This window comes from Lepidochelys kempii, chromosome 2 (assembly GCF_965140285.1).
Source record: "Lepidochelys kempii isolate rLepKem1 chromosome 2, rLepKem1.hap1, whole genome shotgun sequence".
Lineage (NCBI taxonomy): Eukaryota > Metazoa > Chordata > Testudines > Cheloniidae > Lepidochelys > Lepidochelys kempii.
The window spans coordinates 255,931,805-255,958,537 of NC_136381.1; the positions used below are offsets into that span (position 1 = coordinate 255,931,805).

General features: G+C 42.6%; 2 protein-coding genes across 11 annotated transcripts in view; one reads left to right on the top strand and one right to left on the bottom strand.

Moving 5' to 3' along the window:
• The window catches only part of NUB1 (negative regulator of ubiquitin like proteins 1), a 374,246-nt gene that overhangs the window by 144,100 nt on the left and 203,413 nt on the right, over positions 1-26,733 (bottom strand). Inside the window, exon 1 of one of the 2 annotated variants that reach the window (XM_073334645.1) lies at positions 9,122-9,125. The exons of the other annotated variant lie outside the window; for it this stretch is intronic. The gene's annotated coding sequence lies outside the window, so the exon portion shown is untranslated. Of the gene's footprint in view, positions 1-9,121; positions 9,126-26,733 lie in introns of those variants that run through there. 2 annotated transcript variants of the gene reach the window in all.
• The window catches only part of XYLB (xylulokinase), a 142,566-nt gene that overhangs the window by 75,642 nt on the left and 40,191 nt on the right, over positions 1-26,733 (top strand). The gene's annotated exons all lie outside the window — the stretch shown is intronic.

A 26,733-nucleotide genomic window follows, 5' to 3' on the forward strand; every position in this document is an offset into this window, starting at 1 on the left:
TTGGATGTGGATATTGGGTACCCACAGAAGTCCAGAATTTGGCCCTTAAAGTGGTGGAACGCTAGAATGAAGTACTTCTGGAATGTTTATTGAAGAGAATGAATTGTATTTTAGACAAACTGTACGTTCTTCAAGTGGCCTCTACATATTCCCATTTGTGTGATCAAGGTGCCTGCACAACAAGCTTATGAAACCTTCTGAAAAGCAGTGTCCATTGGGATCACTCACCCTTCCCTCCTCACTCATCTTGGAGGTTCTGAGGGTATAAAAGGGGAAGTGGTCTTAATTCCTTCTAACCGTCAAGAGTGCAGTGAGCTGGGATCTCACACAATGGCCTCAATGCTTTCCTCCTGGTTTATTCCTATTCTCTGTCCTTTCAGATCAAATTTGGCTTATAGTTTGTCATTTAGTCTGTCCAGTTTGTTTTTTAAAAGAAAAGAGGAGATGCCTGTCTGTCACAGGCTTTGTCTGGACTCACAGGAATGGGAAGGCTGCCTCATACACCCCTACTGACAGGGAAAGCTCCTCATGTTGTTCATCATCAATGTTCCTCTCCAGGTTGACCTAGGAGACCTAGCTATGTGCCTAACATGGCTCTCTAGCTATTGGATCCAGTTTCCAAAGGATCTGGATCTGCAGATCCTAGAACCTTCAGACAAGCATGGATTTGTGGCTGCAATACCCAGATCTGGATCCAGCAGCCACACATGGTTCCAGAGTTGCAAGATCTGGGTCTGGCAGCCAAGCATGGATCCGGGAGCTGCAGAACCTGGATCCACAACAGAGCAAGGATCAAGAGCTTTTTTTTTTTTTTTTTTTTTAAAGCTTAGCATGGATCTCTTGTTGACAAGTATAGATCCAGATCCTCTAACCAGTCTGGATCTAGCTAGCTTGCCAACCATGGATCCAGGGTGAGAACCTGGATGCAGAGTCAAGCTTCATTGTCAAGAAGGGATCAGGTTGCCTCGGATCTAGCAAACGTGAGGATCTGACGCCTTCGATTGTTCTGTCACTTTTCTAGTGGTTCTGTCAGGTCAGTGGAATATGGTACTGCAGTTCCACCACCATAATCTTTGCAGAACTGCTCGCTTATTGATTCTGTGCTCAATATAGTAGTGTGAGCAAGGAGGGCCAGTGTGGAGGTCCTTACAACAGTTGAAATGGGAAATGCATTACAAGTTTTTGATCAGATCAGATCTGGACAGTGGATAGTATTTTTACATTGTGCTTCCTGTTTGGCATTTTCACACTCAATGCCCTGCTAGTCTGAGAGTGTTTCCCTCCTTCTATTGCTCCATCTATGAGACCCTTGCCCTTTATGTGGGGACAGAAGGACCATCCATTCTTAGACTCTTCTACTGTCAGAATTCTTAGAATCCAGTTTACTTGGTTCTGGAACTGTCATTTCCCTTGGTTCTGGGTAGGGACTGTTGAGGTTTCTGTAAGGACTAAGTTGTCTAAGACTGTGGTTCCCAAATGTAAGGGAGCTACGGCTCCCTTACAAATATTTTAAAACTTGGTGGCTCCCCACAACCAAGTACCTTTTTTTTTTTTTTAAATACTGATTCAGGACACTAGATTCAAGTTGGACACTGGAATTCTTTGTTTGTTAGATTTGAAAACTTGATCCTTAGCGTATAAGTACTTGATGATTCTAGAGATTTTCTTGAGGTGAGATACTCAAAGTTGGAATGGAGTCAGCTGTTCCTGAGAACAGGTTTTGAAACCAGACAGAGATTGATGTTCATGGAAACTCACGTTCAACTCCAGGAAAAAGTTGATCAAAATGGGAATACAATACAGATACATGAATTTAGTAGTAGGTCTTTAATAGCAGTTTGATCTTTTTCATTCTCTTGTTTTAAGAAGTCTGATAACACTGGAAATATCTTAGTAACTACAGTGTGTATGGTAACACCCATTGTTTCATGTTCTCTGTGTATATAAAATCTCCCCACTGTATTTTCCACTATATGCATCCGATGAAGTGAGCTGTAGCTCACGAAAGCTTATGCTCAAATAAATTTGTTAGTCTCTAAGGTGCCACAAGTCCTCCTTTCCCCTTTCAATGTGGCATCTCCAAAGACAAGGCTATTTCATGAATTTCCTGATTTTTTTTTCTTTCATATCTAGTATATTAGTATTCCTACCTAGAAGTGTTAGGTTCAGTACATTCAATTTGTTGGGTTTCTAAGTGTCTCCGTAGTTTCCCTGGCCTCGTACTTTAATTTACTAACACTTGAAAACAGGAGACACAATGTGGGCTGTGGACTTTCCCTAGTAATACCAAAACAGGAAAATCCAGACAAAATGTAATTACCATATTGTCTACTTTTCTTCCTTTTCTGTTTGACTTTATTAAAATAATCATTTTTAGCCTAATGTTTTCTACATGTAGGCTTAGCACTTCATAAAAATCATTCCATTATAAAGATAACATGCTTCTGTCTCTCCCTTAGTCCTCTGCTCCTGTCTACTGGTACTGCTGCTGCTACCAGTATTGGGAACTTCTTTCTGCCCTGTACTCCAGGAAGCTTCCTGCTGAATGCTTCCTCCAGAAGGAAGTCCCTCTGCTGGAGGCTCCTGCTGGAGCGGAGGGCACAGAGAGGCACCCATCCCTGGCAGCAGCAACAGCATAATATAAGACACAGATGATTTTTAAGCCTTGTTTAATAGTCTCTTAATTAGAAAAAGTGGGCATATTGATTAAATATTTTTGCCAGATACTTGAGGCTCTCTCATGAACACTTTGTGGCTCCCCCAGGGAGCCATGGTTCACAGGCTGGGAAGCACTGCTCTAACAGAAATTCAGCTGCCCAGGACCAAATTTATGAGAATATATATGAAGATTTGACAGACCAAGAACTGATGTTTGGATTAGAAGCTCCCTTACAATGTGCTACTGTACCTACCTCAGACCTATTGATTCTGAGATCTCATTGATCTGAAGAAAAGGAGTACTTGTGGCACCTTAGAGACTAACCAATTTATTTGAGCATGCTCAGATAAGTTGGTTAGTCTCTAAGGTGCCACAAGTACTCCTTTTCTTTTTTGCGAATACAGACTTACATGGCTGTTACTCTGAAACCTGTCATTGATCTGAAGATTTCTCTCCTATGCAACCTTTGTAAGAGAAACAGATTAAGGTGTTACAGGATACATCTGATGCTTCAGAAAGGACTGCCTATTGGCTTCTGACCCTCTTTGTAACCTGCAAATACAAAGGCAAAAAAAGAGATGGATGGAATCCTTTTTCTTCATCTTCAGGAAATTAAAAGACACGTTGTGAAGGTTCTGCAGAGAAGATACAGAGTACTGTAGGTCCTATTTAGATTTAGAGCTGTATGAGGGGCTGTGATAACTACTCTGATATTCCCTAAATATGCTGATGGATTCCTCTCCTGGGAGGAAATTTTATTATAACATTACTGGGCTCCTGGCTACCTACATTCAATTATAACTAGCTTTTGGTTCTAAGCCAGGAAGGAGACGTTTTATGTCCACTTCCACCTGCACCATGGAGTACACTGTAAAATAATGCTAAACTATTATACTGTTCAGCCACGAGTTGCTAATGTGTGTAACATACCTTATCTGAGCATGCAACAGATATACCTGGTAGTCATTGAAGGATATAATGAAAGATACAGCTGGTGTATCTCTTTGAGAAGGAAGCTCTGTAACCAGTCCATATCTGGTATAGAAGCCTGACCTGCTAGCAGCAGCCCTGCAACCTACCGTGTACATGACATACACAGTGTCTAGTATTCTGTAGTGTGTATCTTCATAAAGCTCATAGGCTCCCATTTAAGCATTGGTCATATTAGTCTCTGTACTATATCACTATGAAGATACCATTCTTGTTAGCTTATGGTTACTGAGATACAAGCCTAATGATTAGGTGGTCCTTCCTACAGCTCCATCCTAACTGTCTAAGATGCTTGGGCTTTCTAGTAGTAGTCGGAAAGAGATGAAATGTCTATCTGTCCCTGAGTCTCACTTACATTCAGGGAGGCAGGTATCATACTTTGCATATGCAGAGTCATATCATACTTTGCATATTTCATTTTTTTATATGGCCCCCAAACTTATCTACAAGTTCCCAAAACCCTTGGAGAAATGGAGCTGACAATGGAGGAGTCAGTCCATCATGTAAAATGCACTGTTTCACAATTATTACCACCTGACAGGACTTCAACCTCCTGGAATTGTTGGTCCTTATCCATGGCATACCCTCATGCTTTCTTCACCACAGCATGTTGCATGACTGATACTGAAGCTGTATGCAAGCATTCCCAAACAAATTACCATCATTAATACTTTTTTTTATTTTTGGAGTGCAAGAAGTTGAGTCACCTCTATTCACTCTGGTGTGGCTTCCAGAGTTGATGTTTCTTTCGGCAGTTCTGCTGTCCATGTTTACTGAGAACCTTTCAGCCCATCTTCCTGGGTATTGTACTACTCACTAAACTTGCACAAGTGGAAATGTGCAGAACCTGCTTGAAGAAGAAATGAAGGTTACTTTTCTGTAACATGAGTTTTTTGACATAAGCCTCTGCATATTCACGCTCCCTGCCCACCTTCCCCGCTTCCTTAAACTATCAGGTTAGGAATATCCAAATTAGTGGAAAGAACTAAGGGGCTGTTGGGGCCACCCCCTCCTTTATACCTTCTGAGTCCTCTGGGATCTGGGGAAGGGAAGGTTGAGTGGATCTGATGGACATTACTTTCCAGAAGATTCTGGAAGCTTGTGGTGCATTTGCCTTGATCCCACAGGTGGGAATATGCAGAGGCGCCTCTCAAAGAACTCCAGTTACATGTAAGTAATCTTCTTTTCTCAGTACATGGTGGGTTTTTGTCTTTGTTTTTCTCTTTTAGACCCCTTTGATTCATAATTAAGTATTTTGAAGTTCTTTCAGCTACAAGTTCTGATGCAAACTCAAACACACTATAAATTACAAACTTCTGCCAAACTGTTACTCACGAGTAATTATTACAAGAGTTTTCCCACTGATTTGACCACTTTCTCATCTGAATACCAGCGTGTAGGTGTGACTGGAATCCCAGAGGAGCCAGCTGAGGTCACTCGATTAGGGTGAACTGCAAAGAATGGGGCAGGCAACCCCCAAAGCTGGTGGATATTCCAATACTTATTAAGCCAGCACAAAGCAGCTTCTATTATACCTCACTGGTTACTCAGAAGTCAACAACACAGTTCCCTTAAAGTAACCCAGCCTCAGGCCTCCACCTGGACACCAAAGTCAGGTATGATGAGGATTTCTGAAAATCTTACTCCTCATATAAAAAAGGGTTCTACCAACCCAAAGGACTGGACACATTACCTCCCAGGTTAATGAATATTCCAGACCTTTCCCAAATACACACTTACAGCCAATTCTTATTAACTAAACTAACATTTATTAAAGAAAAGAGAGCGAGAATTGGTTAAAAGAGCAGTATACATACAGGCATGAGTCAACCTTGAGATTCAGTTTCATAGCAGAAATGGAGTGTTGTAAATGCAAAGAGTTCATTCAGAAATAGTCCATAGGTTATAGTCCCATGTTTATATTCAGGGCGGTCCAGTCAGAACTGGGATCTCAGTCCTTATGGCTTAGGCTTCCCTTGCATGAAACCTGAGATAACAGGATCAGGACCCAAGGGTCTTATACAGGTCCAGGCCTTCTTTGACAGGTCAGAGTCCTTAGACCTACTTCAAAGTCACCCTGATTGCATATTGTTTCGCCTATTTCCTAAGCATCACCGGTACTGAGCTACACGAATTAATATAAGGCAATTGCCTGTTTTTTTTCCACCATTTGTCGATTTGCTATACATTTCAAAGAGAGGTGAATGCAGCAGTATCCTATGTTTACAGTTCATTTAAATGTTAAGATGTTGTTTTGATCTGTGAATTAACAGAATGCAGCATAGACAGGGACCGTTTGATTACATTGTTGACCTCTACCAGTGTATATGTGTAAACACAAAAACACCAATATTATCTCCCCATATGTTTTTAAGGGTTGAATTTGAGTGATTTATCCTGCAGGATGCTTAACCCTTTCTGGACATGTGTCACAGTAGGATTGTCTTAATTTCCAAACCCTTGAGCAGTCTTGAAAAATTTACTAGACAGCTCCTCCTCGGGGAACTTTATTCACTTTCTATCAATGGACTAAAAAATGATGCACTAAACTGAGATGTGGAGTAAGTTGGTATAACTCCACTGAGGCAATAGAGTTGTGCCTACTTATACTAGGTCTGAAATTTGGCCCTCACTGGGTTGTCAATAACGGGAGTGAAAACAAGGTCAGAGCTGAGGTAGTTTGCAGAACCTTAACTCCAAATGTTGTGGCTTTCAAACATTTTAATAGTGTTTTGATAATACTGTTCTAAATTAATACATACATATTTACAACCTTAATTTAATTAAGTTATTTTTATGGGAACATATGTTAATTATCAATCTACCACTACCGTTTGAGATATAGGAAGTTATGTCTTGCTTTATTGTTGCAGTTTGTGCGATTTGAGTTTCTGACACTTAAGAGCAGTGCCAAGAATGGCTAGGAAATGTGTAACTAATGGATAGGATATCCCTAGCCAGCTCACATTCTTGAATGTGTTTGAATAAGAGCAATTATCTCAATTGAATGCAGTGTTTTAAAAAACAGCTTCATCCATTTTACTGCCACTCTTTGCACTTTTTCCTAAAAAAATGTATATTAATTAATTGCCTGAAATAATGCCAATAGCTCTAACAAGGTTTGTCTAAAGCTTGGCTGCACAGAGAAAACTTCATGTTTGTTTCAGTGGGAAGAGGATAAAAAAGCATTTACTGAAAATATTAAGGCTAATATTAATTTAGATGGAATGTAAAAAAATCTTTAATGGCTTTTTAAAATTGTTTTATTTTTGCCCTAGATTTTAATTTGAATTAAGTCGTTACTATTGTTAAATTATTTAAACACTAAATTAAGAAATGCAAATGAAGTGAACCCAATATCCAATGTGAATATTGTTTTTATTGATATACTGTAGGTTAGTGGGGTGGAACAAGTTCCAATTATATCTGATCTGTTATTTGCAGTACAAGTTCCTGACTCCTCATTAAATGTAATACATTAGCTTAAATGCTTTGCTCTGTGAGAGAATTGGAGAAAGTACCACTACTAGAAGCCTCTTGCCTCTTCTGTTTTTTAGTCACAATAGAAGTTTGGATTATTAGCACTATGTAATTATGCAGGCTTTGAGACTTTAGGTTTGGAGATTTACCTAGCTGGGATCATCAGAGGAAGATAAATTTGAACTGTAGGGGGAACAATCACAGGAGACTTTGTGAGGTAAGGAGAATTGCCAGAGCAACTCCATTATGTATATAGGTTTACCTGACTAGATGTCCAATGTGGTCTGCTATGCCAACTTTAAATACTAGTAGGTAGTAAAAAAGAAATGCCAATTTGAAGTGATATAAATCTATAGTTGATCAAAACACCTAAAAATAAAGCCTGCACTCTAGTATAAGAAATGGATTTTATACCAAATTGATAGTAATGCCTTAGTTTACATTTTTAAGATGCAGTCCTGTGAGGTGCTGAGCACCTCCTGCAGGGTGCCAGGTGTTCTAAACTCTGCCTGAAATACATAGGGGTTGAAGGCACAACATCTCAGAGGATCTGAGCCTTAAGAAGAACATAATAAATGTGTCAATCACGGGTGATACCATTTTGTACCTTGAACAAAATGGTTAGGGGACTCATTAGTTCAGAAGCCCCTGTTTCTTTTGGAAGCTAATATAGTTTTCTTAAAACAGTACCAGAATGGTGATAGAAAACAGCTAGGCCCAACTGCTATTAGTTACACAAGTAATATTTTGTTTGTTTTAATGGAGAGGAACAGTGTAACTAAGAGAGGAATGTGGCTCATAGTCTGTGTAAATAGGAACAGAGTAGGTGTCCAGATTCCAGAATCTTACAGATAACCCACATGTGACTCAGTCTGTTAGTATTTGTAACCACTTTTCATAATATCACTTTGGGGCAAATCCTATATACTGTACTCAGATAAACTTTCCATTGAAATCAGATCCAGTTGCCTGAGAATATTTTGAGAGGTGTGCAGGATCTGGCCTTACATTGTTAGGATTCATTGATAGCTTTCAACCTATATAAGTGTGTGTTTGACAGAATGGTGGGCAACAGCAGCTGATCCAGCACTCTGATCACTGCAACTTCAATTAGTTGCCTCATGTACACCTGAATATGAGAACTGTGCCAGACTGAGGATATGCTGGAGACAGTTAAAAGCTCATTAGGTACAAGGGCACAGGAAGGAAGTGCAAAGGGGGAAGCAAAAAGGTGAAAAGCTATAGACCGGTAGAGTCAAGGTAGGGTGACCATACATCCTGTTTTGGCCAGGACAGTCCCCTTTTTAAGCCTTGTCCTGGATGTCTCAATTTTTTGGGCAAATCTGGGTATTTGTCCCATTTGCTCTTGCCAACTGATCATCAGCTGGCAAGAGCAAATGCGAAATGCCCAGTTTTGCCAAAAAATTGGGGCATGCCCTCCTAGGTGGGCACAGGGGAACATTTGAGGGGGTGGAAGAAGTGGTGCCAGGTGCGGGGCTCAGGCAGTCAGCCCCCAGGCAGCAGGAGTTGGACGAGTGGTGATGCCAGGTGAATTGGTCCGGCACTGTACTGGGGGGCAGAGGGTTTGGGCCAGCCCCGTGTGGGGTGGGAGGGGCTCGGGTGAACGGTGATGCCAGGTAGTTGGGACGGATCCTATGTGGAGGGAGGGAGAGGCAGGGTTGGGCAAGTCCCGTGCGGTGTTGCATTTTCTCTTTGGGAAATATGGTCACTCTAAGTCAAGGCCACAGGAGGTCTCCCCTCTGCCTGGCTCAGGAGCTTTAGAGTCCCAGAATACTGCTAAAGCTGCTGCACAATCTGTCAAGGTGGTGGGAATGAAAAATGTAAATAAATCACTGGGTATTTTCCCGGAAGAAAGGTCTCCAAATTTGTCTGGAAAGAGGCAGGAGCGGAGCACATCCCTGCCACAGTGTGACAAAGGGACAGGATGAAGAGCACAATGAAAAACAGCAGAAGAGGAATCTTGAAATGATGTGGGATCAATTGCTTTAAAGTGAACAAACTAGTGTACAACCCCAATTTCATGATTCAGCACTTCAAGTGTCAATCATTTTCAGTAATAAACAGTGAGATGACATCAACATTATGTGCAAGGGAGGTAAATTTGGGACTGAAGTGAAAGATGCTTGAGAGGTAAATTTACATTTCGGATCTTGATTAACATAGGAATAAGCTTCAGGGCAGGCTTGGCATAAATATTCCCTTACGACCATGTTTGAAATTGTTTTGCTGCATTTCGTGAAGCATAAGAAGGGCTTTTTCAGATCTTTTGAAGACACTCATCCTCCACAAACCCACACACACTGAGAATTGCTCCCTCTTAGGGTTCCTCACATTTGAAGATCATAAAATTAAGTCAATTTGCTAAGCTAGGGAACATGCAGTAAGCTACTTTCCTTGCCACATGTAGAAGGTAGTGAGTCTCTTGGCCACCATCACGGTCCAGAATACAGTAACTCCTCACTTAACGTTGTAGTTATGTTCCTGAAAAATGCAGCTTTAAGTGAAACGATGTTAAGCAAATCCAATTTCCCCATAAGAATTAATGTAAAGGGGGGGGGGAGGGGCAATTAGGTTCCAGGGAAATTTTTTTTTTGCCAAACAAAAGGCATTATATACATTTTAAACAAGCAATTTAATACTACAATCATCATTGTAGCAAGACAGCAAGGCAGGGCCTCTGCTGTGCACCACCCACAGCTGCTTTGCAGGCAGCTGGTGGCCTCGCAAGCACTTGGTGTAGAGCCCTATTCCCAAGCAGGACCACTGGGCCATAAAGCAACAGTGAATTGCTGCCGGGGGGGGAGTGTGCACGTGTTGTGTGTTCACAAACATACTGTACATACCTCCCAACTATAGTACTGTACTGTGCCCCTGCCTTACCCCACACAGGCACAGCAATGAGGAGACAATGAGGCAGGCAAGGAGGCTGAAGGTGCTGTAGGCTAGGAGAACCATGTTGTGCAGCAGCAGCAGCTTCCCCTACTCTGCAAGCACCAGGGGCGGGGGGCTCAACCCTCAGCCCACCCACTCTGCCTCTTCCCCCAAGTCCACCCTTAATTCACCTCTTCTTCACCCCCCATCCTTCCCCTTTACTCTGCACCGCCACGTCTTCGCTCCTCCCTCCTGCCCGCGGCAATCAGCTAGCTTGTGACTTTCAGGGGGGAGGAGTGAGGTCTCGGAGCGCAGCCTCCCCCCTGCCTGTGGCAATCAGCTGGTTTGCATAGTTCAAGAGGGGGAGCCTGCACGCCGAGTCCTTGCTTCTCCCTACTCCCTCCAGAATGCCTCAAGCCAGCTGATTGCCGCGGGAGGAGGGATAAGGCGCTGATCCCTGGGGTCTGCCAGTGGACGGGAGGCACTGTGGCGGGGGCTTAGGAGAGTTGATGGTAGGGCGGGGGGGCTGCCAGCTGTGGACAAAGCAGGCAGCCAAACGACGTTATAGCGAAGCATTGCACAACTTTCAATGGAGCATGTTCTGTAATTGAGCAAGGACGTAAGATCGAAACAATGTTAAGCAAGAGGACGTTAAGTGGGGAGTTACTGTACCTTATCCGTCAGAGTACAATATCTATGTTCCTTAGACCCTTGCTTATCTCTTGTAGTGCATCCTATGCCTGAAAAACCCATGGGCATTTCGAGGTCTCAGTTCAGTTGTTCTGTGGCCTTGAAAGCGAATAAAAAGAAATGCATGTTTATGGAAGAATATCTTTAACTACTCAATAAATAGTTTGGGATCTTCCAAGAACAAGTGGAATTCAAACATAACTTTAAAAATGGGGTTACCCTTGGCATATCTATAATAAAATTGTTTTTAAAAAGGCCGAGGGTGGGAGGAGAAACTTATGTCTGATGTGCAGTATGTGTGCCTAATGTAGTACATTGAAGAAGTTGTTTCAAACAGTTTGTTGGAATAAAAACATTCCCCTTAAAGCCTGTGAGGCCATTGGTGCCTTGGAGAACTGGTCTTAGGGGTAAAACTTATTTTATCTTGGGAGATATTTAACTTATATATCCAGTTTAATAAAAAATAAATTTATGAATGTCTCTCATATCCTTTCACACCAGATCTGTCTCTTTCCCCCTCTCACACTGTCATTCTTTTGGGTTTTTTTAATTTTAAAACAGGGCTTGCTTTGTTGCTTCATATAGCATTGTCATTTGATTCAGTCAGTGGTGGGAATGGTTTCTGTGCTTCTTCAAGAGCTCACAGGAGGTTAGAAAAAAAACAAAAGCAAGACAAAGCACATTTATTGCAGGATTGATGGCGACAGAAACTGAAATCCTCTGCTTATCTGGAGAAGAGGTATTGCATAGGCAACAGCAGTGAAAGCTGCTTTACCATTATGGCTCAGTCCTGACCTTGAGGAACCTCCTGTAGAAATGAGCTTGGTTCATTCTCTCTGCCAGTTTAGACCCAATTTCAGCAAAGCTTTTAAGAACACGCTTAACTTTAAGGACATGAGTAGTCCCATTGACTCTCTAATGTCAGTGGGATTATTCATATACTTCCAAGTTATTAGCTGTGCTGAATTTGCAATCTTAGTTGTTGGCCTTTCTGCTGAGAGTCAGCAAGGTGACATAGACACTGTCCACCAATTTCTTTGACACCTCACTGGACAGCTATTATTGGATATTAACAAATTTTGGCCACTACTGTCCTGAGCCAAGTTCTTCATACCAGTGATCTATTAGTGTATTGCCTAGAGTCCCACCCAAAATTGTGCCTAGATGCAGGGTGTGTGTGTGGTCAGAGAATGTCTCTGCCCTGAAGAGCTTCCAATATAAACAGCTATGACAGACAAAGGCGGTGGGGGGAGGGGAATATCTATCGGTGATAGGCTCTGTATCCCATTACTAAATTCTGTTTCAGCCAATTAGTCCTCATTTTTACATGCTTAATTCTTTTCACAATCATCTGAGTGTCCCCTTGTGATGACTAGTTTGTGTTGATGAACTGAATAGCAATTTCTTGTAAGCTACATTGGGAAAATTACATTTTATGAGCTTTTTATGTCACAGGAGAAAAAACAACAACCCAGCCTTAAGCAGATATGTCGTTTCCACATCAGGCTCTTAACGAGTGCACGTAGCATTTCTTTAACCTGCAATTTGAAGGTCTTGAAACCTTTTCTCCAATCTTTTCTCTCTTAAAATGTAACTATACAGAAGCCTACTATTATGTTCTCCTCTTGAATTACATTTGTATATTAACCTATTTCTGTCAGTTGGTGGTTACAAGCCAATCTGAACCCTCAGATGCCATCCCATATTATTTTGTCTTGTTTGGACAGCTAGACCTAATTACATTAGATAGACTGTCCAGAGTTTTACAGATTAACTTACAGCATGATGCACACCCTCAGTGATGGAGATGTAACTAAAGGAGAGAGGGATGATGTGACCTTGTCACTCAAATGGATCTAGAGACATACTTCTCTTTTCCCAGCTGGCTTTGGAGTTGTGCAGAAAGTCAGTAATATGTTTAATTACTTTTGACAAATGAAGAATGCTTAAGTCTTTTAGCTGTATTGCATTATGTCGTTCATGATAGCAGAAGTGTAGAGTAGTGGCCTGGCCAGCAGCCCTTTGATTAGGCTGCTGTGTTACAAGATCTTGGGTTTCAGGTACAGCTCTCAAATGCAGGGATGCAACTCACATTAATGGTAAGTGAAGGCAGGATTAAGGCCCTTATTCAGGAAAGCCCTTAAGCATGTGCTTAGGTCTTACTGAAGTAATGGGACTTAAGGACATGCTTAGGTGCTCTCCTTGAAAGAGTTGTTTTTTCAGCAATCAAACTGGTAGCTTGCATGCCAAAAAGCAACAATGATGCAATTAGTAGATTAATTTGAGATAGCATTTGCACATGAAAAAGGTACAATGTTTTTGTAACATTAGTCATGATAATTATAATTAAAGTTGCCAAGACAGTTTCCACTGTCAAATCATAACTTCTCAGAATAGTTGTACTCAGGGATGAAAATGTCCATACTTGAAGCCAAATTTGGTGTAAGTGGGTACAAAGTCACTGGCTTTACACGTTGCCCGAGGTCCAGAATTGGTTCCTGTTCACTTTGTGAATGAATTTTTTCTTTACTTTTTTTGGAATAGGAAAGGAGAGGGGAAATTCTGACCAACATTATTTTTATGGGTGTAATTCAGAACTTTGAGGGTGAGATTTTCAAGAGTGTTTAGTATTGGCTGAACATTGCTCCCACTAAAGTCAATAGTAAAACTCCCTTTGACTTTAGTGGTATCAGTGTTAGGCTGATGCTGAACATTTTTGAAAATCTCACCCTGAAACTTCAAAACTGGTATGAAATAGGTTTTTATTGAGAAGTCAAGATTTGTTAGGATAGAAAAAACTTGGGTTTACAATAAAATTATGGCACTGGAAAATGTAGGTGGATCATGAACCAAAGCAATTTCCATTTAACTTGTAGCTACTGACTTGGGCCTGATTTTTGTGAGGTGCTAAGCACATCTTGCGAGGTGCTAAAGGTGGATGCAATGCATGTGCATGGGATGGTAGTTTAGTTGTATAGTAGAGTTCAGTACAGGTACAGATTACAGGAATTTACAAGATGACGCAGGAGAAGAGTGTAAACTAAGAAGCTTAACAACTTCAGAGCAAGGGGTAGTGAAGCTTTGTAACTGTAGCAAGCTGTTCGCTTAGATCTAGACTAAGGAGCTTAAGGAGCTTATAGTTCCACAAGCCCATTAGCTCCAGAGCAAGGAAACTTACAAGCTGTGCAATAGCTACACTTCAAAGAACTTACAAGCATCATTGATGAAACCTGCAGAGCTTGTAAGGTGTGCATGTCAAATAACTCTGGATTTCTCTCTCTCTAGCATTTGAGTGTTTCCTCCTCTTGTTCCCCTGTGAAATAATAAGTGCAATTAAATATGATGCCCATACCATCCCCTAGTATTAGTGCAACATTCAGTGTCAGACACTCAAAAGTCAGGAGATTCCAAAAATTAACTTGACCATATTGCAAATATGTATTTTATTCTTCTTTTTCCTTGTTGAACATATAGTTGTTTATAATATTAATCTATATCATAATACATGTAAGATGTGCAATTTAGCTGTGTTAATGTTTTGGGAGAAATTATAAAAGGTTGAAAAGCCTCTTGTGGTTATAGTGGGGGATAGATAGAGAGTTGATCTCAACCAGTTTGGTGTAAATAAATTACCTTTAGGTCCTGTTGGTCGAGCTAAAGGCCTTAGTGCTAGATTGGCATGTCCCTTACTTTTCATGTCCCTTACTTGCCTATAGAGGGAGTGAGAGAGAATAATACCCATTTACTTCTCTGTGCAGATTGTTACTCTTGCCAGGGTTGGGAGAGCAGGAGTTACTTACCAGATACTCTTCTTGCAAGGAAGTGGTTATAGAAGGGCTGAGTGTGGAAGGAGCCATAGCTACACCCTTTCCTGCTTGCTGGCTCTGGGAAATAAGCTGCCCCAGGGGAAGCGGTAAAGTAAATTACTCCGCCACTGTGAGACGAGAGCAGGGGAGGGACTGAATCACAGTTAGGTCTCTGCTCCACTCCTGGGGCAGCACTGCTACATGCAACCCCTTACTCAAGGCTGGTTGTAAAATTGCAGTTTCACCCTTAGGGCCCAGCCTAATGCCCACTGAAGTCAATGGGAGTCGAATTAGTCTCCGTGAACAAACACTTGGCTGTATTCATATGATAAAGGAAAAATGTTATCTAACTTTTCCCCATGACCCTCTTGGTCAAATAGCATGAGACACACTTTCCTTTGTATCCCCAATGATCTCCTCTCCTTTTTTGACCCAAGAACCTAGTCAGGGATTAGACTAATCTCAAACATTAAGAGTTCATTATTCTATCCGGGTCAGGCGATTTCAGCATTTCCACAAAGTACTGAGCCTAATTCAGTGGGTAGTTGCTTGTTGTTAGGGGTTCCACTATTAAACCTACAATCAGCATATGATCAAGCCTCCACTGTGGTGGCCGCTTGAATACAGTATTTGTGACCCTCTATGTGTGACTGTCCACTTCATAACTGTTTGGTTTGGATATTTTATTGGAGTTTTTTATATTGTGTTCTGATTCAATTATTTTGTAACCCTTCTGCCAGGCCAAGTTGATAGCAGCAAGGGCCGAGTTCAGTACACAGGGGTTCCCTCTCATTAAAGCAAATGCAAAACTGGCTCGAGCCCCCACCCAGTGACCTGGGAAAATCTTACACACCCCCTGGGCGCCTCAAGGAGGCAATACTTCCCCTCTCGCAAGCACAGAGTCTTGGTGTAGTAGAGAATCTTTAATAACATGAGGCAAACAACATCAGCATTAAATTGGGGAAACACCACAACTAGTGTTCATTAACCAAACCATGAACACTGACCCACCCCAGAAAAATTGGGCCACATCCTTTCCCTCAGGCTCTTGAGTCCCAGAACCCAAACGTCTCTTGAGTCCAGCAATCCACAAATCACCCAAAGTCCAAAAAAAGTCCAGCCCCGGAGTTCAAAAGTTCACCTGCAGAGTGTTACTCCCCAATCTGGCTAAAATGTGCCTGGGTGTGGGGGAAAGAGGTAAGGGGCACCTTACGTGTCCTGAAGCTGACTGCCCCACAGGGCTCTGCTCCGCTCCACCACGACCGGCTCCGCTCTGCACAGCTCACCGTCTCACGACCGGCTCCGCTCAGCTCGCCGTCTCACGAACACACCGCTGTCTCACGACCGGCTCCGCTCAGCTCGCCGTCTCACGAACAAACCGCTGTCTCACGACCGGCTCCGCTCAGCTCGCCGTCTCATGAACAAACCGCTGTCTCACGACCGGCTCCACTGCACACTAGATCTTCCGGCTCCCCACTACTTGACACAGTGCTCAGTGATTTCAGCTCTCAGTGATTTCAGCTCATAGTAGTGGTAGCCTTAGTGCTGGTGCACTATAAGGCTGAAGTGAATTCAGCACAGTACCTGTAACAAAACTCTTAATAGACCCAAAATTAGCTCTGACATTCCACAGTGGAGAGAGACAGAGGTGCAATTGGTGCTTCAGGCCCTCACAAAGGGGCCTACACCACCAGGCACTAATACCTGTCTCAAGTCTCTCTCAATTCACAGAGTTTTGGAACCCATGTCCCTTGCCTAGTGAGTGCTACTCAGTTGATGGTGAGTCCTCCATCATAACAAAAAGGCCAAGTACAGTTCCAAGCACAGTTCCCATAATCAGGGTACTAACAATTTATTCTTCCCGCCCCAATAACAGAGACACTGGGGATCCCACAGCAGCCAAAGTGACGATTTGGGCAGTTATGGCCTCATTCTAGGCGGGGTGGGTGTGCCTATGCAAATGAGATCAGCCCCTGAAGTTCTTTTCCACAACTTGCCACACCTCACCACCAGATGTCAGGGTGGAGCCCACCCTGTCTCTGCTTACAATTTATTTGACTGTACAGAACCCGGGTGCCCGGAGATGGGAGAAAGGGGTGCGGGAAATCTTTATACTGTATAGGCTGGTTCAGCAAACAGGGATGTGATCTTTTAGGATTTTTTGTCATTGTTTAAACATACTTGCCTTTTCTGAGCTGGGTTAGGTTGTAATTATTTTAGGAATATGCTCTTTCATGGTATATGTAACAAGCTTTATTGTGCGTGTGTGTTTTTTCACTGAAAAAACACAGTTGTGAGTTTTTTTGTTTAGGTTTCCCAGGCAGGCTCTTCCTGTGGTTCAGGATGTTAGCAAATCCTTCCCTCCACCCCTCCTCCCCACCCAGTGATTCAGTTTCAGGGGAAATTCAGCCTGGATGAAAACAAAGGTAGTAGTACACATTTTTCTTCAGTTGTTAATTGTTCTTGTATCTCTCCTTATCTTACACGCTAAACACTTTCCGGAAAAACACTTTACTTTGCAGGCTTTAGCCTGTTGACCTGACTCACAGCGCTTTTGGCAAGGGTCAGGGAGTTAACACTGCTGACCTGGAGCAACTCTAGTTGGGGTAATTACTTTCTCTACCTAAAATACCCCAGTACTTTCAATTGGACACAGTCTTAGTCTTCATATCCTGTCCTAATGTTTGTTGCTCTGTTGTATTGCATGCCAGAGGAGGCTGATTTCATTTTCAGACTTCTGTTAGAATCTCTTGCCTTCACATGCCCACAACTTTAAAAAAAATAATGGCTTGTGGGGCTGACACCTTTCAACCCAGAGGTGATATTGTTTTCTTTATAGTGGGAGGAAAATCCCATTAGCTATTTCTTTGTTATGGGGAGATTGGGGGGAAAAAGTCATTTTTTCAGATGAAAAGAAATGCACAGGCTTTATTTTGATTTCACAATGTTTTTATTCCAGTATAAATGCAGTAAATCCTGAATCACACCAGTGAGGTATGATGGTCTTATGATAATACATTGCCTTGGGATTCCGGAGATTTGGTTTCTGTTCCTCGTTCTAATACAGGCTTCCTGGATGAACATTTATCTCTCTATTGTGCCTCAATTCCTCATCTGTGAAATAGGGACAATAATATTTCTGTATCTCATAAGAGTGTTGAGAATAAATTAATTGTTTCGGCCATAAAGAGACCTATAAACACACACCGCCAATGTAAGAGAGATCAGATTCAGGTCCATATGGGGGTTCCACCACACACATGCCAGTAACTCAAAATGGCTGAACAAATAACTCAATTTATTATGTGGTTAATATTCTGATGCGGGGTCTCCTAGCTAAGGCCCCTATATCCCTCCTCCACAGGGGCCTGACCAAAACCCGTTGAAGTCAGTGGAAAGACTTGCAATCATCTCTCCTGCAAAACCCTTTCTGTAGTTGGGGTTTGAGCTCTATAGGCTGGGAAGGGGAAGTGTCAGGGGGATGGTATAATTTCCCCCCCTTCAAGTCCATTGGGATACTCAAGAGTGTGATCATGCTGACCTCAGCTTTATTTAAATTGCTTCCTTGATGTATATTCAACCATTCTCAGGTGGGTTTGTAGAGCTGCCAGCAGGGAGACCATGGATGCCTGGATCTCCAGGAAACCAGGTTGCCACTGGGGAGGTCCTGACCAGGGAACAGTGTGGAAGTCCTGCTTCATTGTAGCCCTCCAAGGCTATCTTGATGAAGCTCAGTGCATAAGCTGTTAGTACGTCCTTTTATCTCCTATGCTTTGCCCACTCCGGAGGAGCAAGAGCGGTCCAGGTGATCCTCCTTCCCCTGTTCTGTTCTTCCTCTTCAGGGCCACCAGGATGGAGGCTTTACTCTCTACAGACAGCATTTTGGGGGCAGCCCTCATCTCCAGTTGCTGCTCTTCTTCCAGGTCTCTTTGTCACTTTTCCAGCTAAAACCACCAAGACTTATCTCCTGGACACTACTTCCTCAGCACAGCCTTCTGGAGTGACCAGTTGCACTGCGCAGAGCCCTCAGTTAAAGATTTTTTTTTACAGATTGCCAAAACTGTTATGAAACTCACTGTCTTTTTCAGATAGGCCTTTCTCACATCCCCATATTCACGGGTCCAGATGTTTGGTTAGTGCCTGTCCAATAAGGTTGCATCCTCAGACCCTGCTCGCCTGATTAGCTGGCTTTCTGTTAAGTACATAAGGTAAGGGAGGGAGGTGAATCCCAAGCCTTAATCTGCACCATTAAATTATAAAAACAAATATGTTAGTTCTCTCTGTTTAACAGTTTGTCCAGTTTGCAATTATATCTAATTAGTCTTACAGTCAGCGCCCCTGGCTAGCTCCTTGGGTTGTTTGCAGCTTTGTTACTCTTACTTTCCATTTGTCAATATAAGGAAGCATTCTAACATCATCTCTCCCAGTACCAGTGCCTTTGTTTTCCCTTTTACATGTGAGTCTTCATACTTTAGATGGCTTTACAGTATGTCTTAGTAGATTTTTGCAGAGCTGCAGTCAATTTACTTATGAAAAATTAACCAGTCCATGCCCTTGAAAAGTCATTGCATCCTTTATTACCTTTGAATATGATAAGTTAAAGAAAATGATTAGCAAAGGTGTCACTCATTTCTGCACACAGTATATCAGATTGGATTTACTGTGAAGAAGTGAACCATGTTAAAGCTGTGAAATCAGTCCAGTTCTACAGGGACTAGAGCCAGCTGCACCATTTTTACTACTTTTTCCCTTGCAGATTCAAGAATGATTGCAATCGTTTGACAGTTTATTTACAGATTTGCTGTGGCAGACAGGTTGCCAGAGGGGAAATGTTTGTACTCCCTGAAGATAGTTTTTGGTGTAACTAAAGCTAAATATCTGACACGTAGAAGACTTCAGTTACCTTTCAGGAGACTAATCAACAGCCATATTATTGAGGAATTGGATGTATTCTTTCACTTAACTGGACCTAAACATATAGGGTCCATTCTGCCTTTTGCAGTGGTATAAATCGCTACACAAGGTGCAGGGCAAAGTGAATGTAAAATGCTACTGTTCTGATTTGGTAGCATTTTGTATTCACTTTGCATTGCTGTAAATGATGACAGAAAGTGCCTGGCAATGGTAAATCAAGCCTAGAGGGTCTGATTCTGATCTCACACCAGTGTAAGCCAGAAAGTAACTCCATTGACATCCATGGAGTTGCACCAGTGAGGGTGAGATCAGAATCATTCCCACAACTTGCTTTTACATATAAGCTTGAAGTTTTTTTGCATTTTTATCTGAAACTCATGAGACCACATCCTGTTTCCCTTACTCTTGTGAGCCATCCTGGGGTCTCCAAGGGACCAAGGCAAGTGGGACTTTTTTTCTCATGATTGTCTGGGCCAGATTCTGATCTGTTGTTTATCAGTGTAAATCTAAAGTAACCATTAACTTGAGTGTATTTTCCCTGGTATACAGAGATCAGAATGTGCCCAAAATGCAATTCCATGCAAACCAATCATCATGCTATGAAATTAAAAACCTTCAGTAGAGAAGTCTCTCTTTCTAGCCACATCCTGTATTAAGTACAGTATATATATTTCTCTTTTAGTATCATACTCTGTATTCCCAGAAATAGTATTAAACATTGGCTCAGAAAAGTATTCTTTGTTCATTAATACTTTAAAAGGCACAGAAGGTTTCAGATATTGAAAAGGTTAATTATGCTATAAATAAAATAGTTGAATAAATTGTAAGTTTTATAGATGACAAGGTGGGCATGAAGGTGAGAAGATTTGTCTACCACAGAGAAAAAGCACTTTTTTTTTTTTTTTTTAGACTGCTAAATGGTGCTGCCAACTAGCCAAATACAATCTGAGTATTCATGAGCAAGGGGTGCTGGTGGATTTTCAGGAGACAGAAAGTATGCATCTTAGTGCTTGGCCTCTGTCTGTGCTTAAGCCAGTCTTACTGTTTGTTTGCCTAGTATCAGAGTTGGATAGGTTGTTTTTCTTCTCATTTTTTTTATCTGTCTTGAGTGATCATCTGCTCTCAAGTGGATTCATTCCAGCACAATTTTGGTTTAATCAAGTTATCAGTCCAGGAAAAGGACTTAGAACACAATTTATGGAGAAGCCGAGACTGGGAAAACTGAGCAATTTTAAAATCATGACTTTCTAGTAAAAGAAGCACTTATTTTCCCCTCCACCAATATTGGTATCTCAGGCATGAGTCACAAAGAGTCCTGGATACTGTGTGTGAATTATTATGCTAAAAATTTAAGGAATATCGAGCCAGATTAACCCTGGTTGTCAGTTGTTGCAGGGAGCTTGAAACTGCACCTCCTTACTCCAGCCTGGCCTCTTGCAATGATAAATGGAATCACATCTACTACCCTTTCTTATATATTGCCCTGGGAGATGGCAGCTGAATTGCCTCTTGGGGCTCCACAGGAAACCCACAAGCAAAGATGTGACAGAATTTGGTATCTTTCATGATGTTCCATAGCAAGCAAAATTTATAATTTAAATGTATTTATAATGAGGAAAATACATTCTGCATTGTTGAGGGACCAACATACAGAATAATACAGACGGACATGGGCGTGCAAATCAGAATTCAGTCACCTTGAGTTTTGTAGATCAAAGTGGCTTTTGAAATACAAACTAATGAATTTGGAATCAGGAAAATTGCCTACTCATCCAGACCTAGTTGAGGGGATGTTAGCAGAGAGAAGGGACAATAATCATTGTATGGAAAATGGAGATTGTATTCCCCCAAACAATACTTTGTGGAAATGCTGATATATTCGCTCAGCATATCAGGCTATCAGTTGCCAGCAGTTCAGCTGTCCCTCCCCTCACTGCCATGTGCTGCTCCTGCCCTCTGCCTTGGAGATGCTCCCTGAGCCTCCTGCTTGCTGTGCAAGGGGGAAGGGGGGGCCTAATGTCAGGGTGTCCCCCTCCCTCCTGCTCCTGCACCCCGCTTTACCCCATCTTCCATAGAGCAGGGGGGACACGCGACAGGGACAGGGCTTAGGACAGAGGGAGCTTTCTGGCAGCAGCTGCGGTCTCAGCTTGCTGATCCACTTAACAAGGCAGTGTACTTAGAGTGGGGTCAGTATACTTAAAGGGACAATGTGCATCTCTCTCTCTCTCACACTCACTCACTCACACGGTGTGTGTCTCCGTCTGCCATGCCGTCTCCCCGCCCTCCGTCTGCCATGCCGTCTCCCCGCCCTCCGTCTGCCATGCCGTCTCCCCGCCCTCCATTCGTGCTGCCTTGTAGAGTGTGAGGCTACATGAACAACAATGAGTTAACCCTTGAGGGCTCAGCCGAGTGCTAGGTCATCATTTAGCAGTAAGGCATTCCCCAGGAAATATCCCACCCTCTGACTCCATCACCTCAACCAAGCTTCACAATCATCGTTGCTGTGTACAGTATTAAATTGTTTAAAACAGTGTGTGTGTGTGTATGTATGTATGTGTATATAGTCTTTTGTCTGGTGAAAAAAATTTCTCTGAAACCTAACCCCCCCGCCATTTACATTAATTCTTGTGGGGAAATTGGATTTGCTTAACATCGTTTCGCTTAAAGTCACATTTTTCAGGAACATAATTACAACGTTAAGTGAGGAGTTACTGTAATTTCTTGCAGTCTACCCCAGAGACCAAAAATCCCCTAATCTCTAATAAGAGGTGGTGAAGGGTTTGTGGAACTTTACACTCAATTGGAGGTTTTGGTCGGAAGGCCACTGACAAAGGTGTCCTGTCCTATCAGCTGTTTCATAACAGGCTGTGGTCAGGTGAACATAAAGGACACAGAGAACCACAAAGAAGACATGAATTGGAGAGGGTGCTAGTGAGAGGATCCAGCAAGGATGCACTGAATAGGGCAGATCCTTTGGCTACCAAGGCCATGACTAGCCATTTACAGAGCTGTACTAAGCTCCTATTGCAACCCCAACAGAGAAGAAGTTACATGCTGCCTTGTACCGCTGCCACCTCCCCACCACTACAGTAGCTAGCATAACCTAGAAGTGCATCTGACCACAGTGGTGGAGTTTACGTACGGAACTGAAGCATACAGATCAGTGGTTCTCAACGAGGGGTACATGTACCTCTGGGATATGCAGAGGTCTTCCAGAGGGTTCATCTACTCACCTAGATATGTCTAGTTTTACAACAGGCTCCATAAAGAGCACTAGCGAAGTCAGTACAAACTAAAATTTTATACAGACAAAATGAAAAAGTAAGCAATTTTTCAGTAATATTGTGCTGACACTTTTGTACTTTTATGTCTGATTTTGTATGCAAGTAGTTTTTAAGTGAGGTGAAACTTGGAGGTATGCAAGACAAATCCAACTCCTGAAAGGGATACAGTAGTCTGGAAAGGTTGAGAACCACTGATATAGATAACCACAAGGTTTTTTTTGCAGTTATTTATTGACTTATAGGTATACTGTGGTAATAATAAAAAGTTTGTGCTTACATCTAAAAATTGTATCTGAGCATCACAACAGTACTGTGAAGCAGGTAAGCATAGAATTATAGAAATGTAGGACTGGATGGACTTTGATAGATCATCTAGTCTAGTCACCTGCAATAATTGGGTTACACTGTTAAGTAAAGGTTAAATTATATTACAAGGAGTGATAAGCTTTGAGATAAACAACAGAGCTGTAAACTGGAATTACAGATGCTGAGCTTGTGGTTCAATGCCTAAAGACAAGAGCATCATTACATAGAAAAGGTCATTTTTCAAACCCAAGGACAGTTGTATCCTGCCTTCTGCCTTTAAAAACAAATCAGCATTTGTTGCATTTCATCCTTGAATTATTCATCAAGATCAGACACTTTCTTGTTCAGTTCACTTAGTCATTTTCCTCTTGCTTATTCTCAGCAGTTTTGATGAAAATATATATAACACAGTACCTGCTTACAAGAGACATTCAGTTTAATAGATGTCTTGATTGGAAAGACATTTCTTTTGGTCCAAGCTAAAATCAGATGCTCATTGTTTGAGTGGACTTTGTGTGTGTTATGAGAAGTAGATAAAATTCAATGTTGCAATGTCTCTGTACTAATCTCTTTTTTCCATCAGTTCAGATCCTTCATTTGTGATAGCCCAGAGTCACACAAGGGTGAAATCCTGAATTCCTATCTCACTGAGTCCTTACTCATGCAAAGCTTCCATTGAAGTCAAGGGTGTTTTGCCTGCATTGGGATTTGACCCCATTAAATGAAGTACAGTTCCCTGTTGTCCTTTCTTAAACATCCTTCTTCATTAAGTCAAAATACTGCAGATGCTCTAGAGGTGGCCAGTTGTTGGTCAGATTATTTTAGGAAACTGGCTAGTTGCTGAGTGCTATACAGAATAATTCACCTGAAGTGGCACATTTGTTTCACCTTATATTGAAGTGAATGGAGCTGCATGAATGGGTAAGGTGATCAGGATATGGTCCTGTGTGGTGTTTCCACCATGAACTGTATTTTTTCCTTTTGTCACTTTCCCCCATAATTTACCTTGTTTGCATATTTTAGTGTTTCATACCACAGTGCCTGAGTCATTTTCTTTTGAATAATTAAGCAGGTACATGCCCTTGGAAAGTCACTGTGTCCTTTATTACTGCTAAATGTGTTAAGTGTGAGGAATTACAAAAGATGTGCATTTTTGTTCACTTATACACAATTAGATATACTGCAAAGCAGAAAACCTGGAATGTAACATACTGTGTACTCTGGAGTGCACCAGACCCAAGAAAAAGGGGAAGGCTTTTTAAAGGGGCAGAAATAAGACAGGGAAAGCATTTCCTGGTCGTCCTGCTGCTGAATGTCCTGCAGGTAAGCAGTTTCCTTCTTTGTAAAGATGTTAACCATGGATTGGTGGAGTCAGTGGCTTATCAGCAACCTTCCAAAGACACCAGATGGGGGAGCAGGCCAGTTGATTGAAGATGTTGGACTCTCCAGAAAAACACACAATTCTTCGAGTGATTGCACATGTAAGTGTGCACACGTTGTACACAGTTGTTGTTTTTTCCCCTCAGGAATACTTGCCAGGGCAGCATAAGTGCCCTTTGGTGCCTTGTGCCACTGCAGGCAGGTATAAAGGGCTATGCTATCCCTGCCCACTCAGTTCCCCCGTGTCGGTTGTTGGAGCTGTGATCTTTGTATTTGCAAGTCTTTCCTCCCTTCATGTGTGTATAGTGCCTGTCGTGTTAGTTTAGTGTAGAGTAGTGTATTTTGTACATAGTTACTGACTAGTGTAAGTTTAGTTTTATTCTTAGTGAATCTTGGTCTCCAATGCCTGTTTGGGCACCAGGTCCAGTACTGGACTGGTGCCACATTCTCTCTGCTTCAAGGCCTGTCACTCTTGTGGCAAACCGATGCCAGTGAGTGATCCTTGCCCCAGCTGCCTTAAATGTCTGGGGAAAGCATGCATAGGTGACATATGTCACAGTTGTAGAGGGTTCAATCCTTGTTCCAAAAAGGAGAGGGCTGGCAGGCTCAAATACTTACTCGTAGAGTTTGCTTGTCACCCTCCATCAGAACCTTCACACCTGGAACGGGTACCGAGTTTATCAGGAGTGCTCTGCCCATTCTAGCTGACTCTATAGGCAGACCCTCCTTACCATACTGAAGAAAAGACTTCATAAGTCCTTGATGCCCTCAAAATCTGCAGGTAAGGTACTGAGTGGAGGCAAGGACACTGAGGGGAAGTCAAAGAAGAGAGATTCCCAGATACAGCCTGCATGCAAAGAGGGATTAATGACTTTGGAGCTCAGGAAGGACCTGTTGAGACTGATCCCAGGACTGGTGCAGCTCATTGTACCCCAGGGTCGGGGCCTTTGATGGCGCCATCTACACCCGAAGCATTCAAGACGGCTTGCGAGCTATTGATCTTCTTGGTACCAGTTTCACCTGCAGTGCAAGATTCCTGTCCTGTACCAGGATTGGATGTGTTAGATCCTTCCTGCCAGCTCAATCACCGGTGCACTGTTCAGTACTGCTGGTGGATACATTGCTGCATCTTGGTGGCTTCCATCAAGGGGGAAGCCTGTGATGGTCTCACCAGTGCCTCCATCACTAGACTCACAATTGTTCTCCCCAGTACCAATGGGGTCATTTCCCAACCGTCAAAGAAAACAGACTCATCTTCCTCGTTAGACTCTGAGGTTGGATCCTATGCTTCCAGACTTGAGCAGCCCCAGTGGGGTTCTTACCCACTATGGTTTAGATCTCAACCCAAGGACCAATGGCTGGCATATAGCTGGGTCCCACCTCTGTATCAGTGTTTCTTACCTTCCCCCCATGCTCTCAGACATCCCCACTCCCTTCCAGCCCTCCCATATCGAGAAGGTATTGGGAACATGTGCACCAGGGTCACCACTCCCCCTCTCCTGGGACTGGGACTTCACAAGAGGAGTTATTTACTCAGGACTCTCCTGTGCAAGAGTTGGACAAGGGACCTCCTCAACAGCCATTAGCCTCTTCATGATTAGATGAGGCGGTAGTCATGCAGTCTACCTCACCCTTGCAAGATGACTTCAAGGCCTGTCAAGACTTACTAAAAAGGGTGGCTACAGCTCTGGATATCCAGCCAGAGGAGGTGCAAGAAAAGTCTCACAGATTGGTGGACATTTTGATCACTGTGGGCCTTTCTAGGATAGCTCTCCCTGTTAACAACGCTATCCTAGATCCCATTAAGAGTTTATGGCAGACTCCATTCTCCCTTCCTCTGACTTCTAAAAGGGTGGAAAGGAGATAATACATCCCTTCCAAGGGGTATGAACATTTTTACAACCACCTGCCTCTGGGTTCCCTGATAGTGTTTGCTGCAAATGAAAAGGAGAGATAGGGACATCAGGCATCAGCCTCAAACGGGAAAGAAATAAGGAATCTGGACCTCTTCAGCTGGAAGATGTATTCCACAGGAAGTTTACAACTGAGAATTGTAAACCAGCAGGCTCTGTTGGGTTGGTACAATTTTAGCCTGTAGGATAATGTCCTAAAATTTAAGGACGGGCTTCTGGATGAAGCTAAGCAGGAGTTCACTGCTCTGATGGATGAGGGCATGTCAAGGTTCCTCCCCCACTCTGAACTCTAGGGTACAGATGTGGGGATCTGCATGAAAAACCTCCTAAGCTTATCTTTACCAGCTTAGGTCAAAACTTCCCCAAGGTACAAAATATTCCACCCATTGTCCTTGGATTGGCCGCTACCACCACCAAAC